The following is a 14,333-nucleotide window of genomic DNA, read 5'->3' on the forward strand; positions in this document are numbered from 1 at the left end:
CGCTCTCCTCTCTCTCCTCTCTTCCCTCCCTCTCCTCTTCAGTTGTCTCTCTGTGCAGAAATAAAGAAATCAATAAATGGGAATTTTGAAGATAGACTAAACTAGCAAGGAGGAAAAGTCTGGATATAGATCAAGGGATCCATTTTTGATGAACTGAAATATACTGAATACGTTCAGAATAATTAATGGTCCTCTGTGGTAATGAAACCTGCAACTATGGATATGTATTGCTAATTAAACAATAACATGCTTCTACTAAAATAATGACTAATAGATTCTCCTTATTATGATTAAATATAAATAATGTAAATAAGGTGCCTCGAGCCACTTTGGAGTGGTATTTCAATGATGCATGAGTCCTAAGAGTCTGAAGCTTCACCAAAGCTGCACAGTCCTTAGGACTGGAGCGGGGCTTGGGTGTGGCCGTTGGACTCTTAGGATGCAGTATCATGAAATACCATACCTCCAAAGTGACTCGAAGCAGCTTTATTTTGGCTGTCTGTAACAGGCCAATATGACTATTTTGGTCTCCTAGGTGTCATCTGCACAGAAATAATCCAGTTTGATACCACTTTAACTGCCACAGCACAAAGCTATGGAATTCTGGGAGTTGTAGTTTGTTGTGGCACCAGACCTCTCTGTTTGTGATGGATAACTATCTCACAAACTACAGTTCCCAGAAAACCATGCCAGTTAAAGCGTTGTCAAACTAGATTATTTATGCGGTGCAGATGCAGCCCTTGTTAATACTTGGTGACTTTTGAAACTATTGACACTGCAGTGGCTCCCAGTCTTTAGACTTAAGATATTTTGTTCTACTGGGATCTACGAGAATTAGCCATGCTGCCGGGCTGTATGGTTCAAAGCATTTGGCAGACCAAAGACTGAGAACAACTGGATTGTGGTATATGTTTGGCTTGCGTGGCAATGCAGGCTTAAGGAAGCATAGTATTGTAGTGGCCCTAAATGTACCTGGCTGATGGTCCTTGCAATATAATACTAGGTGACTTTTGCTATCACCTGTGCTGTTTGAATGGTGGGATTTACATGAAACTGCAGAAATACATCATGCAGGATTATGGGTTGCAGTGACACCAATATGTAGATGACCCGTTGCTCAACATCTGAAATGTAGACATAGCAATGGTACCTACTAATCCTAGGGAGTATGTGGAGCTCCTTGAAAGATGCTTGATGAAGAAGGATGAGGGCAAATAAGATGATAATTCAGACAAAGTGATAATGATTTGAGTGAAGAAATCTTTCCGTTTGGATAGAGGGTTCAACATGTTGATCATGCTTGGGCTGCACTCCCCTGGAAGGAATAAGTCTGTAGCTTGGAGGCATTGAAATTTTTTGGCCTTTATATCAGAGATGGGCAAAGTATGGCCTTCCAGATGTTGTTGGATTGCAAATCCCATCATGTCTCACCACAGTCTATGGCTTGTGGGAGTTATAATCCAACAACATCTGGAGGGTTGCACTTGCCCACACCTGCTTTCAGCCATTTAGGTACAGATTATATGAAATATGGCCAATACATATATGGCTTTGCCCATGCTTTAAGATCATGATTGGAGGTGCTGCTTATTCACCCACCACAGTAAGAGTTGTCACCTCTATCCTGTGGCATTTTCTAGAGAGAAATATACAGTGGGCTCCATCTGTGGCTACTCCTCAGAGGACATTGAAAATGTAATTGCTCTGACTTTTCAGTAAAATGCTTTTGTGGTTTTTGCTGATGTTGGTGATTTAGAATTTTAACTGGTTTTTCACAGTTTAAATTTAAGGTAAATTAACACACACACACACACACACACACACACACACACACACACACACTATTCCAAAAAGCAAACCTTGACTTTAGCCATTTTCTATAAGGAACACTGTTGTACTGTGCCATTATATTCAATGGGATTTGCGCATCCATGGGTTGTGGTATCCATGGGAGGTCATGGAACCAAACCCCAGCAGGTACCAAGGGCCCACTGTACTTTTTGACGAATGTTAGTACCTAGTGTTGCCAGTGAACAAGAGCTAGAAAGGAAGAGGCTTTGGCTTATTGAAATGGAGTTGCACAAGCAAGTTCTGCCTTCCAACTATCAGCATGCCGCACACCTTAAACTTAGAACATTTCTCTATTGAGCTTTTGATGTGCTGTGGCATCATTAGAGGGTGCAGGGAAGCACACCACACTAGGTGACACCATCAGAAGGATTGACAGCAGGCGTCTGGGGCTGTTAGTCCTCTCACATTCCCTCCTGCCCCACCAGGTGGGCCCACAAGAGGGGATAGTGACTGTGGCCAAGGTGAGGGAACAGTATGGGATGGGAAGGAGCAGTTCTACTCCATTAGGAAACTGGAAGGATGGAAGGAGTGCCTGGTGGCAACACTAGTGGCAGCACTGGTGGCACTTTCAAAGGCCCAATGGGCTAACAAAGCCTTCCTTCCTTCCTTCCTTCCTTCCTTCTTTCTGCAGAACGTCTGTTAACAAGGAGATGTAGGCAGAAGCAAGTGGCACCAAAGGAGAAGTGGGCCACAGCATAGCAGTCCCTGCTGATTTTCTGACCAGAAGGGAATCCAAAGGCTAGCACCCAGAGCCTCCTTTCCCGTTTCAGTCAGGTTGGGGGAGTTGGATCCCTCCCAAAGTTGGCTTTGGACAGCAGCTCCCACCAGCCCGCTGACCAGCATTGCTTAGGGCCAGGGATGCTGGAAGTTGCAATCCAACAACATCCAGAGAGGAGGCCATACTTTGCCCCTCATTCCCCTCTATGGCCTGGAGAGATGGGGCCCAGATTTACTCTTGGAAGGGGAGGGGGGAGAAGGAGGTGCACAGGTGTGATACTATGAGCTACCATGTTGGGTGATACCAATCCTAGTGATGCTACTTGATAGGAAAATATGCTTGGATTTCTGAAATTTAAAGATAGAACTTATAGGTGTTATGTACTGTAATCTTGACAAATGCATGATTTCTCTATAGCAGTTCAGTTTCCTATCTATAAAACAGAAATGCAGTCGTCCCTCTGTATCCACAAATTCAACCATCCGCATCTTGAAAATATTCAAAAATAATGTAACCCCCCCCCCAGCAAACCTTATTTTTGCCATTTTATATAAGGGACAGCATTTCACTATGTCATTGTGTTTAATGGGACTTGAACCTCCTTAGATTTTGGTGTCCACAGTGGTCCTGAAACTAAACCCCAGTGGAAACCAAGGCCCCGCTGTTGTTAGTTCCCTCAGAAGATCTTTGAAAAAAAGACTATTGGTAACACTGTGATATCCTTTGCACATCTTATCCTGTATTAATGACTAAGAATATCCTGTATCATTTTCTTATAAACAAAGAATATTTCCACATCTCCTGAAGAGATACAGAGATGTAAATATTCTGGTTTAATTTAGTGCTACAAAGCTAGGCATACTATACCTATATGCAGGCATCCTTGTTTTTACTTCTATGATGACCACCAGTTCTTTAAGTGAACTTAAATACAGACAATTTTCTATTTCTCTTTACAGCATATCTGCAGTTGATTTCATGGTTCTGAATTAGAAAAGAATACATATAAAATCTCTTGTTTTGCTGTTGGGTCAGAGGTGTGTTGCAACTCTTCTTCATTCTCTTCTTTTGCTGTCTTACAGCCTGTCAGCTGTCAAACACCTACCCTTCAGGAGTTCTTTCCTGTGAATGTAGATGAAAATTTATTGTACCAATTTTACTAGGACAAATGCGGCTCACCAAGAAATGTTTGAGTGACATTTTGAAGATTAGTGAAGAACAGATTAAATGCTGAAAGCTTTATTTTGAACGACATGGCAAGTTTAGCTTTGTCGGTCTCCAGTTATTTAATCTATTAAGAATACTTCTAAAAATGAAGTGGTACAGATGAAATACATTGCTGCATGTAGTTTCCCGTCCTAGTACTAACCAGGCCCAACCATGCTTGCTTCTATCCATGAGAGATAAAGCAGAGATTACTGTATAAGGTTGATCTGTTAGTAATAGGGATGGTGTAATAAGATGGAGTTGAATAACCATGTGGTTTGAGCGTTGGACTATGACTGGAGATCAGAGTTCAAATCCCAGCTTGGCCATTTAAACCTACTGGGTGACCTGGGGCAAGTCAAACTCTCTCAGCTTCAGAGGATGGCAATGGCAAACCCTCTCTGAAGAAACTTACCAAAAAGCAAATGACGAGCTAAGTTCCCCTTAGGGTCGCCATAAGTTGGAAGTGTCCTGAAAGAATGCAACATTGTAAATTCTCTGGAACAGCATTTTGCATTTTGGTAAAAACAAAGAACTTACAGTATTTTGTCATCCTAAGTCCTATAAACTAAAGGAATACAAATCTGTACTTGAACATGGATAAAAATATGTTAATTGGAGATGTATACCCCTTGCTACCCTGTCACGAAGTAAGGGAAGAGCTGCCATGTTTTGAGCAGCTAGGCGTATTGGAGGTGACTGTAACTTGAATTGGTTGGGACAGATCCATTCTCCAGAGAAAGGCAGCCTTGCAGCTAGAGAGCTTTGCTGTAGCAAGGCTGGTTGTATTACTAAATTGGTACTGGTTGCGATAATGGAAGCTTAGTATATATTGTGTGGTTTCTTTATTGACTTTTCAAAGGCAGGTCTTGATTTAGTGAGCAAGACTTTATAATAGACCCTGCCAGATGTCTTGGATGGATATAAGTGCAAGTAAGCATGATGGGTTGAACGCTGCTATTTTTCTTAGCAGTTTAAGGAATATGAGAGGCACAGTAAGCTTCTTAAAATCTGTTTTCCCCACTGCAATGCTAGAAGTAGTGGTTTCAGGCATGCAGAAATTCAGAAAGTGTTGACAGCTAAGGAAAACAGAGGGAATGTTTAAGTTAAATCCTCTGTAAATGATTATTCAGTATATAAGGTCCTAAATGTACAGTAGCTGGCTTGTTTAGTTTTGAGCAGATAAAAGGCCTTCTATCAGCCAGCTCTAGCCTTACCCTCTGAAGGAAAGAAAAGGAGGGAGAGCGGAAATGTAAGGGTGGCCAAGTCAGCTCAGGAAAGCAGCCTATGCCAGCTGCCAAGTAATAAAGACAGTCCACTAATCTGACAAATATTTGCTTCTAGCAGGATAGTGTTCCTGTAAGACCAAAGGTAAGGCATGTGTCTCCCCTTGGCCATGTTGATGTCTACAGAGCTAAAACTGTCAATGTCATATTTATCTTAAGCAATTCAGTGACAGCTTTCCATACCTGCTCTGTTCTTATCTTGGATAGCTTTATTTCTGTTAACAAAACACGGAACTGTTTGTGGGTAATGCTGGAATACATGGTGCATAGTATAATTAGTCTGCCTGTTGAACTCAGAGAACAGGCTTCCAAATAATCTTGCAGTTTAGGTTACATTGTAAAACAAATTAAAACCTGGCCCAGATGAGCAAAATACGTGTAGAAGAAAGTATGCCGTTATATTCCATTTCATTTCCTACTTTGCATGTCTGTCTTGTCTGCTAGTGGAGCACAAGAGTGCTTTACTCAACTGGTTAAAGCTGATCACTGCAGAGGTCGTAATGTCTTACTTGTGTAGTAGAACTTGGGCTTCAGTTTTAGATTGTCTTGTGAGAGTTTGCTATAGGCGTGGTTGTATACTCTGTGCTTGATACAGCTGATGTGATCCAGTTTTGCTGACAAATATTGCTGATAAACACTCCTGGCAGTAGAAAGGAGGGAGAAGCAACTTTGCTTATTTTCTCTGTCACCACCATTCCCAGTATCATATCTTCCATAGCCCAAGAAGGACCCTTTGGGTATGGGGGGTATAGGGAATTGCAGATGGAGCTGTAAGGAATTCGACTTATCCTACTATTGCGAAAACAGTAGCCTTTTATTTCAGTCCACAGACCATTAGGCAACACATTAAGTACATAAACATATCAAAATACAGTGGTACCCCGGGTTACGAAAATAATTCGTTCCGCCGCCGCTTTCGTAACCCAAAAGGCTTCGTAAGCCGAAAAACCCATAGGCGCTAATGGGGAAAAGCCGCAATTTGGTGCGAAATAGCGCCGAAAAGCACCAAAATTTTTTTCGTAACCCGAAAAAACATTCGTAACGCGGAACAGTTTTTTTAAATAGATTTTTTTCGTAACCCGGAAATTTCGTAAGGCGGCGCATTCGTATCCCGGGGTACCACTGTAGTTCTGTTTCTGTCAACTTTTTTTTGTTTTTGTTTTTTGTCTGTCCTTTACTGCTTGAAGAATTTTATCTATCATCCATTGAAGCTTCTCTTTATTTTTGGCTGCAGATAATGTCTTTTTGTATTTCTCTGACAATGTACCTGGCTTCCCTCCAGAGTTCTTCTGGCTCCCGGTTAATTAGGCTTAAAATAGTGCAAATCTATTTTTGTCATTATATTTAAATTCTGTGAGGATGTTCTTCAAGTTGCATTTTGGCACAATGGTTGGTTTATTATTCTTTAAACTTACTGTAATTTTTGATATTGCAAGTTCATGTTCTGTGGCACAATCTATTCCAGATCTTGTTTTTGCAAAGAGAATGGAGTTTCTCAATCTTCTGCTTCCAGTCATATGTAGTGTATTTGATTTCTATATTGGCCATTAAATGATGTCCACATATACAGTTGACTTTCGGTTGCTTGAAGAATGTGTTTGCGGTGCACAAACTGTTGGTCTTGTAAAATCCAATCAGTCACTTTCCTGCTTCATTTCTTGATCCTAGGCCAAATTTCCCTACAGTGTTTGATTCTGCTCTCTTTTCTGCTTTTGTATTCCAGTCGCCTATAATGACTAGCAAGTCTTATTTTAGTGTGTGATCAGTTTCCTCCTTGATTCCAGCATAAAATCTTTCAATTTCTTCTTCCTCCTGTTCTGTAATTGGTGCATAAATTTGGATTATGGTTATATGGATAGGTTTTCTCTGAAATCTTAGTGATATTATTTGGTCAGACTTTATATTGTATCCTTTGACTACTTTTGCTACATCTCTCCTCACTACTAATGCCACCCCATTTTTTCTTAGATTTTCCTTTCTTGGGTAAAACACTATATAATTTCCTAACTCAGAATGTCCCATTCCTGTCCACTTTAGCTCATTCACCTCACATATTGCAATGTTTATTTGCTTGATTTCCTGTTTTACTATGTCTAGCTTCCCCGATTCATGCTTCTCACATTCCACATTCCTATGATGTGTGTTATGCAGCTTCAGACTTTATTTTCACCTCTGAGCTTATCAACAGCTGAATGTCCTTTCAGCTTAAGTCGAGTTGTTGTTTTCTGCTGTACCCCAGTAGCTTTGCTAGTGCCTTCCAACCTGGGAGTGCCATCTTCTGGCACTATCATTTATTTCAATATGGATCATCTCATCATAGGTTTTGGGTGGGGATTTTTTAGGCAAAAGACATTAAAGAGGGTTTATAATTCATCCTTCTGCACAGTACTAAGAAGTGTTAGCTATGGCATCACTGGCATTGTTTCTAAGAGATCATCCACTAGTGTCACCTCAACAAAAGCCTATCTGACATGGGAGACCCTACCAGCAGCACTGCTGCCTTCAGCATAGCCTCTTGCCTCACATTAGTACACAGTCCCTCCACTGTGGAAAGGTAGTGCCATGGTGAATATGCCATGACATAGTTAACTGTCTTATAAACCCACAAAAAACTATGTCTTATAAAAGTTAAAAATAGCAACCCCCACAAAAAAAATGCTCCCACCCCCTAATTTTTCCTATGTATTTTCTTTCTCACACTCTGCATTTTAAGGATGCCAATCAGACCCGGAAACAAGAGACTGTTCCAATTTCCTCATAACCCTAGCTGAACCTAACTAATTGCCCTAACTATATCCCTATATTTTCCCCAACTAATTCTAACTCATTCCTAACTCTGACTGATTGAAGAGAGGATTTGTACATTTAGTTCACAGGACAACCAGTTCTTGCTTATTACACTGATAAATTCCAGTACTAGCAGTAGCAAATGCTCTCTTGACTCTCCAAATGATCTCCCTCTCTGTAGTTTTCAAAGAAGTAGCCATGTTAACCTTTTGCAACATAAAAAGGAGGAAAGGAAAAAGGGAATGTCGCAGAACCTTTAAGACTATCTGGTTTTTCTTTTTGCATGAACTTATACATGATATAAACCCACATCTTTGGAAGTGATTTGGCTTTCATGTTTTTTACTAAAGAAAATGAAACTGCATACACTTGAATGCCGTACTACCCCATGTGTCGTTTGAACCAACTCAACCCAGTCCACTGTCCATGAATTATCCAAGTAGAAAGTAAAATCAGGGGATTTATAAAGGTTCTAGTGAGCTGTAAACTATTAGGGGACCCAGCCTTTTGTTTTAATTGTGAGGATCCTTGATTTATCTTTACATGTGAAACTCGCGGAGGTAAAAAAAAAAAGGCTTTTGCCACCTTTTGGGTTCCCTTCCAGTTGCATTTCTCTAAGGTCATACAGTTTAATTTCTTCTAACATTCCTTCTTCCCAAGTAGGGAAATATTAAAGGAATACCAGAAACAAAAGTAACTCTGATTAGCTAATCCTTGGGTAGAATTAGACTCTTCTGGGACCTTGTTGAACCTTTCAAGCAGAGGGATGTACAGTCACCGGTCTTCGCTATCCACCTGCAGAATGGGCATTTATGACATTTCACTGATTTAAAGTGTGTGGCTGTTTCCATCTAATGAACAAGTCAGTATTCATGCTATTGCTTCATTCAATATCACACCATTGAAACATCTGGAAAGGCAGTATAAGCCCAGTTTATCTAATCAAATTTGTTGAATGGCTGTTTGAAATAGTAACCAAGTTACTGAGAGAGAATCAAGAGTGAGTAGACTTTAATTAAATACCAAATTGGCCACAAGCCCAGAAGCATCGTTCAAGTAAAAAGAGGTGTGTTTGCAATGCAGACTGAGTGAAAACCAACATCTTACTACTTTATTCATTACTGTTGGGTGTAAGATATTCATGCAATGCAGATGTTTAGTCTTTGTGCAAGTACAAAAGTACTATTGCCAAAGATCTGTACTGATTCTTGCCCTGAAGTTACTTTTTTGTTTTTTGTTTTTACAAAATTGAGGAGGAGATTAAAATCTTCCAAAAAGTCTACCTGTGTAGACAGAAAGCTTCTGTATTCATGTAAGTGCATGTGGACTTTATTAAAATTAAAATTTAAAATTCCTGGAGGTTCCCCCAAAGTTTCTATAAGGCATTAGAGGGAGGCAGAAAACACACTGAAAGAGCAATTTCCCTCAATCACCACCAGATCACTTTTGCAGATAATAATTCCCTGTTGGAGTTGTGTGAGATTATGATTCTTTTATGACCTGGAAGAAAAATCAGGTGTTAATCAGTGGAAGAAGACCTGTGGCTTTTGCAGATTTACACCAATCCTAGGATGGATTATGTGCCTCAGGAAGACAGCACACTTCCTAATTCATTTGTCAGGCTGGCACACAGGTACCTCTGTACCCCTGAACAACAGGTCCCCAACCAGCAACATCTGTCTTTTCTTCTTGTTGTGGTTGGCAGTTACCTAGATTCCTTCTTTAGCATGCAGTATCCCATGTTGCTGATTTCCTGTTTGTGCTTCTTCACTGCTACCACCCTCCTGAAGATACAGGAAGCGATTGCTTAGTTGGAGAGGGTCTGAATCCCTTCTGTACAGTCTTCTCTTGACAGTAACTTTCCTCTTAAGTTGTTTCCTCACTGTTACAGGTCTTTTTGTTTTCTTTGGAGGTTCTCCCTGTGTTCTATCCAGGAAATCCTCCTCTTCTCTGATGCATTGAAAAGACTCAGCTGTAGCCATAATACACTCACTCTCTTCCAAAAGAGCTACTAATTTGCACTTGCTGCAGGCGTAGTTGGTGAACCTTTCTGGCAAGAATACAAGCAGCGCCCATACATTGCAGCAAACAATTTTTGATCCTTCTGCCTCCATCTTTGCACTTATTTCTCTCCTTTTACTCCCCTTTCTTCAAAGGTGCATTGCTTCTTGGTTTTTCCTGTAATCCTTAAAACTTTCCTCCAAGGAAATTCTGCCATTCCCATGAATTTTAGTCATATGAGTCCCATTGCTCCAGGGCTGCCCCAACATTGTCCCTGGATTAAGCGGGGGCTTGCGCTCCCCAGTGGTCTCCATTGCTTCTCTGGTGGCAGTGGCCATTCTGGTGGTGATCATTGTGGCAGTAGGGATAGGGCCAAGACTTCTCCCAACTTCATTGCCTCCTCCTCTGCCATCATCACCACCACTTCCGCTGCCACCAGGCCTCCACCGCTGCCTTCTGAACGCTGCCATCACCACCACCACTTTGTATTGCTGTCCTCTGATGTCAACCAAGAATACTTTTTCCCAATACTTTTAGGGTAGCTGGCTCTTTGTGTTGCACCACTTTTTTGCATGCAAGGCACTCCTTGCCTCTCATTATGGCTCCTTCTGCCTCCAGCTCTGTAGTTATTTCCCTCCTCTTCTTTACAGAGTTGCATTACTTCTCAGTTTGTGTTGTGTTCCTTGAAACCTTCTTCCGCGGCAGCTCTATTGTTCCTGTGAAGTTTAGCAGCATCAAGTCAGTTGCTCTCAAGTTGCCCCAGCATTGACTCCAGGCCAAGTAAGGGCCCGCACTACCTGGTGTTCGCCATTGCTGCAGTGTAACTTCACAGGGATTGTTGTATCTGGGGAGGGAGTTTCTTTGTGGAGGTGAAGGGAATTGGCGGGGGGGGGGGGGGAAGGTAGACGAAAAGCTGTTGGCTCTGACTCTTGATTCCAAATCTGAATTTTCTCTCTCCCTCCCTGCATGCTCTTTTCCACCTCATGGAGTCATAGAATCATAGAGTTGGAAGAGACCCCAAGGTCCACCCAGTCCAACCCCTTGCCATGCAGGAGCTCACAATCAAAACACCCCTGGCAGATGGCCATCCAGCCTCTGTTTAAAAACCTCCAAAGACTGTCAGGAAGTTCCTCCTAATGTTGAAGTGGAATCTCTTTTCCTGTAGTTTGCATCCTTTGCTCCTTGTCGTAGTCTCTGGAGACATGGAAGACAAGCGTGTTCCTTCTTTGATGTGACATCTTTTCACATATTTAAACATGACTGTCAGGGCCCCTCTTAACCTTCTTTTTGTCAGGCTAAACATACCCAGCTGTCCAAGTTTCCCCTCATGAGGCATGATTTCCAGACCACCATTTTGGTCACCCTCCTCTGGACATGCTCCAGCTTCTCAACATCCTTTTTGAATTTGGATCCCCAGAACTGGACACTGTATTCCAGGTGAGGCTTGACCAAAGCAGAATAGACCAGCACTATTACTTCCCTTGATCATCACCATCATGAGATTACTGTATTTTCTTCCACCATTGCAAACTCACCCTTCAACAAGGACAGAAGCAGATTTTTTTTAAAAAAAAGAATGCAAATTTCCTTACTTCCTATCATTCTTCTTGCAAAATTCATCTTTAGCAGACAGTAGGTTACCATTTTTGGTACTAAAAGTGTGCAGAGCAGGTAGCCTTGAAATCTTCTCTTGTTGTATTCTTGAAGGAGTATATGAACAAAAACACCCTGCTGGATCAAACCAAAGGTCTGTTTATTCCAGCATTCTATTCAACAGTGGCCAGTCAGTTATCTATAGAAAGTTCATAAATAGGACTTAGTGCTGTCAGTCTGTGATAGCCTGATTGAATTCTGTGGAGTGTGAATCATATCACTTTGCTGTATTTTAACTCCTAAGGCTTTAACTAAGCCTGCAGCTGAAATGGACAGATGTAATGGAAAGTCTGCAAAAAGCTGAGTGTCTGGCATGATATAAATATGTAGAAATTTGAACTTATCCTTCCAGGGTCATAACAAGAATCAGTCTAGTCAAAGATCTTGTTTTCCATAACAGGATAGCTAGATGCCTCTAGGAAGCTAAGAAGCAGTGGCCCTCTTCAACTGTTGTTCCACACTGACTAGTTTCCAGAGGCATGCTGCCTCATATGGGCATCAGGACCAGCAATCGCTGATAGCTTTAGCTCCCATGAAATGTTCTAATTCCTCTTTGAGAAAGATAGTGGCCATCAGCACATCTAAAGGGAGCAAAATCTGTAATTTAACCACTGTGTAAAGAAGTGCTTTTTTTTGTCTTGAATCATCTTGTTCGGTGATCCTAAAAATGTAGAACTTCTGGAAATGTTGAAGCTATGGAGAGGGGAAATATTTTTCACCTGATTTTTTTCCTCCAGAATAAACCAGGAGGCATTGAAATATATGCAGTAGTAGTACAGTTGGATCCATTCTGCCCCCTCCCCCCGAGTAAGGGAAATACTGCGTATGCTTGAGCCCCATTGAAAACAATGTGGCTCGTGCACACAGCATGCACGCCATTGCTGCTTTCAGTGCGCTGTATGGTACTAGTAAGTAGTAGTAGTTGTTGTGTGCCTTCTAAATATTGAAAATACTGAACTCTTCAATAGTATTATCATAATTAATGACAGACGCACACACACACACCGGTATGTCTTGTCTTATGAAGGTGGCAGCACTTCACTAGCTACAGAAATGCATCTTGGATTTGTGTGTTCTAAATGTTTGCAATATGATCAGGAATTGTCATTTCTAATTCTTCAAGCTGTTTTACTTTTCCCCCCAGATGCAATTGCTGGCATATGAAGTAAAATGTCTTAGAAAGCATTTCACTTATTCAAAGAAGGGAGGGGGGATCATCAAGATTTTTTCTTACATTCCCCAAATTTTCCAGGTTCTCTACTGGAAAAAATGATATATTTTTTCCCGTCAGGAAACACTAAACTATGAATTTTCCCGGGGGCCGACCACCATAGTTGGCATACTGTATATTTTTCCAGGCAATCAGATCTCTAGATAATCTCCTTTTCCTCTTTAATTCTAATATTGTGAAGAATAGATAAAAGCTTTTCCCTATCTACTGTTCTCACTCTCTATGCATAATTTTATACACAGCTTATTCTGCTCCACCATTATTAGTCTTATATTTGAGTAGCCCAAATGTTGCAACCTTTTCTCATATAGCAATTTTTCCAGTCCCCTGATCATTTTGCTTGCCCTTTTCCCCACCTTTTCCAGCTCTGCAATACCTTCTTTGAGGTATAGTCATTAAAAATATATTATATCCAAGCTATGGCTGTTCTGTCATTTTGTGTTAAGTTTTTCTGATAGTGGACATTTTATTTTTGATTACTTTCATGTGTGCTTGATTCTTTTGCCACACACTGGGTTTCATTGAACTGTCCATCACTGTCCCAAAGACCTTTTCTCAGTTGATCATCCAGTGGCTTTCCATGATAGAGTGGGGATTTGAACCTTGATCTTCATAGTTATAGTTCAACACTCTAGAGTTATAGATCACTACACCACATGGCTCTCTTTGCAAGGAGTAGCACTAGCATGTACATTTCTATACCACTTATCAGTCAACTCAGCACTCTCTAAGTGGTGCACAGTCTGTAAGGTAATTGCGCCCAACAAGCTGGAACTCATTTTACTGACCTACAAAAGGGCTAAGTCAACCTGGAGCCTTGCCTGGGATTGAACTCACATCCTTGTGGCATTTAACCCCACTGCACCACTTGGGCTCAGGGTATCTGGGTACAGTGCTCATACTGTCATATGCAATATACATACTGCCTCTGTTCCTGGCAGAGTCCCATGCAAAGTCCCCCTTCACAGCAGAAATAGCAAGGAGACCAAAAGTTTCTGCTGCTCCAGAGACTAGGACTCAGAACAATGGATGCAAGCTACAGGCTGGCTACAGTTAACCAGAGGACCTTTTCTTCTGCCGCTCCCAAGTTATGAAATAGCCTGCAGGAGGAGATCTGACATATTGTCAGTCTTGACTGTTTTAAAAGGGCAGTCAAGACGTGTCTCTTCTGGCAGGCTTTCCCAGACTAACATCTCAGTTGTCTCCCATCAGTTGCCCCTCAATTGTCCCTGCTTAGTTTTATAATTAATTTTTTTTTTATTGTGGATGGGAGGGTTTATGATGTTTTACTGTATTTTGATATTGTTTTATTATTGTTAGCTGCTTCAATCTTCTTGGAGAGGCGAGATATAAATAAATTTTATTATTATTATTCCACCTAAATATTAGGAGAAATGTCCTGACAGTAAGACCTGTTTGACAGTGGGAGAAACTCCCCCGGAGTGTAGTGGAATCTCCTTCCCTGGAGGTTTTTAAGCAGAGGCTGGATGGCCATCTGTCGGGGATGCTTTGATTGAGAGTTCCTGCATGGCAGGGAGTTGGGCTGGATGGCCCTTGTGGTCTCTTCCAACTCTATGATTCTGTGAGTGCATAGGTTATA

General features: G+C 41.3%; 1 protein-coding gene across 2 annotated transcripts in view; it reads left to right on the plus strand.

Annotated features, from left to right (window-relative positions):
* The window catches only part of FCHSD2 (FCH and double SH3 domains 2), a 164,681-nt gene that overhangs the window by 33,987 nt on the left and 116,361 nt on the right, over positions 1-14,333 (plus strand). The gene's annotated exons all lie outside the window — the stretch shown is intronic.

The sequence above is a fragment of the Sceloporus undulatus genome, chromosome 3, assembly GCF_019175285.1.
Source record: "Sceloporus undulatus isolate JIND9_A2432 ecotype Alabama chromosome 3, SceUnd_v1.1, whole genome shotgun sequence".
Lineage (NCBI taxonomy): Eukaryota > Metazoa > Chordata > Lepidosauria > Squamata > Phrynosomatidae > Sceloporus > Sceloporus undulatus.